The sequence below is a fragment of the Aotus nancymaae genome, unplaced genomic scaffold (genome assembly GCF_030222135.1).
Source record: "Aotus nancymaae isolate 86718 unplaced genomic scaffold, 86718_ANA_hifiasm-v0.15.2.pri h1tg000025l, whole genome shotgun sequence".
Taxonomy (NCBI): domain Eukaryota; kingdom Metazoa; phylum Chordata; class Mammalia; order Primates; family Aotidae; genus Aotus; species Aotus nancymaae.
In genome coordinates this window covers 36,696,072-36,697,723 of record NW_026988438.1, presented here as the reverse complement: position 1 = coordinate 36,697,723, position 1,652 = coordinate 36,696,072, and positions in this window count along the sequence as shown.

Here is a 1,652-nt window from a genome sequence, read left to right as displayed (position 1 = left end):
GCGCCGGCGCCGCCAGAAACCTGGCCTCCTCAGAGCACGACGTAAGGGGGCGGGCGTCTCTGTGACGTCACGAGGCCCCACCTCCCGCGAGGCTTTGTGTCTGCTGGGCCTGGCGCGCCGGTGGGGGTTGGCGAGTGGCCTGCGCTCTTTGCTTGGGAGCCTTGGAATCGCGGCCCCGCGCTGACTTTCAAACTTCAGACTCATCTCGGACGCGTCAACTTCTTTGAAGATTTTTCAGTCACCAGATGAGACTTATATTACCTTAGCCCCTTTAAATATTGTCCAAGTGGAATCTGATGTAAGGGAACAAAACATTGGAAACTTTTTTTATTTATTTTTTGAGTCAGGGTCTCGCTTTGTCACCCAAGCTGGAGTGCAGTGGAGCGATCACTGCTTACCAGTCTCAAACTCCCGGCCTCAGGTGTTCCCACCTCAGCCTCCCCGCCATGCCCCCCCGCCCCGCTCCCGCGTGCGCCCCACCTCACCCTGCTAATTTTTGTGCGTGGTGCAGAGATGGGGGTTCGCCATGTTGCCCAGGCTGGTTTCGAACTCGTGGACTTAAGCGACCTGCTCGCCTCACCCTCCCAAAATTCTGGGATTACAGGCCTGAGCCACAGCGCCCTGCTGGAATCGAGTATATATAATTAATAGGCTTTGCGGGGCGGGGGTGGGGGGGTATGTTTTCAGCTTACTGTATTACTTTTCTTCCGTATTTGCCCTGTGTCGATGTAATGCATGAACAGATGAGGTTATGATGCAAAGCCGCGGCTCCTTGCCTCATCCCTCCCTGCCTCCAGTTCCCCTTCCTAGAGAGAATCCTGTAGTTTTTTTTAATAATGCTTAGCTCCCTACTTGTCTTTTTGACTTAGATCTATTTCCATAAAGCTTCATAGCAAAGATCTCCCAAATCTGTCAACTTGGTTCCCAAGCACAGTAATAATTCCTGAGATGAGTTTTACTTGTGTAATGCAACTTTAAAAATTAGTTTCATCTTAAATTTTTTCCCTACAGTCTTTGTGGTAAAAAGATTGACATAGACTTTCAACGATATTTCTATGGTAGGAAAGTTCATCCACCATTATTATGAAGATTGCTACCCATGAGCAAGATTTCAAGATTTGAATGTCAGTTATTGATAGGGCTAATTTTTTTTTTTCTTTTTTGAGATGGAATCTCCCATTGTCACCCAGGCTGGAGTGCAGTGGCGTGATCTTGGCTCACTGCAACCTCTGCCTCCTGGGTTCAAGTGATGCTCCTGCCTCAGCTTCCCGGAGTATCTGGGACTATAGGCATGTGCCACCACGTCCAGCTAATTTATTTTATATTTTCAGTAGAGACAAAGTTTCACCGTGTTGGCCAGGCTGGTCTCAAACTCTTGACCTCAGGTGATCTACTCGCCTTGGCCTCCCAAAGTGCTGGGATTACAGGCTTGAGCCACTATGCCCGGCCTGATAAGGCTAAACTTATATGACATCTGCCTCTTAGAAAAGATGTTGAACTTGGCTGGGCATGATAGTTGACGCCTGTAATCCCAGTACTTTGGAGACCCTAGGTGGAAGATCACTTCAGGCCAGAAGTTTGAAACCAGCCTGGTCAACATGGTGAGCCTGCATCTCTACAAAATAAATCATCATTTCTGAGATGGAGTCTTG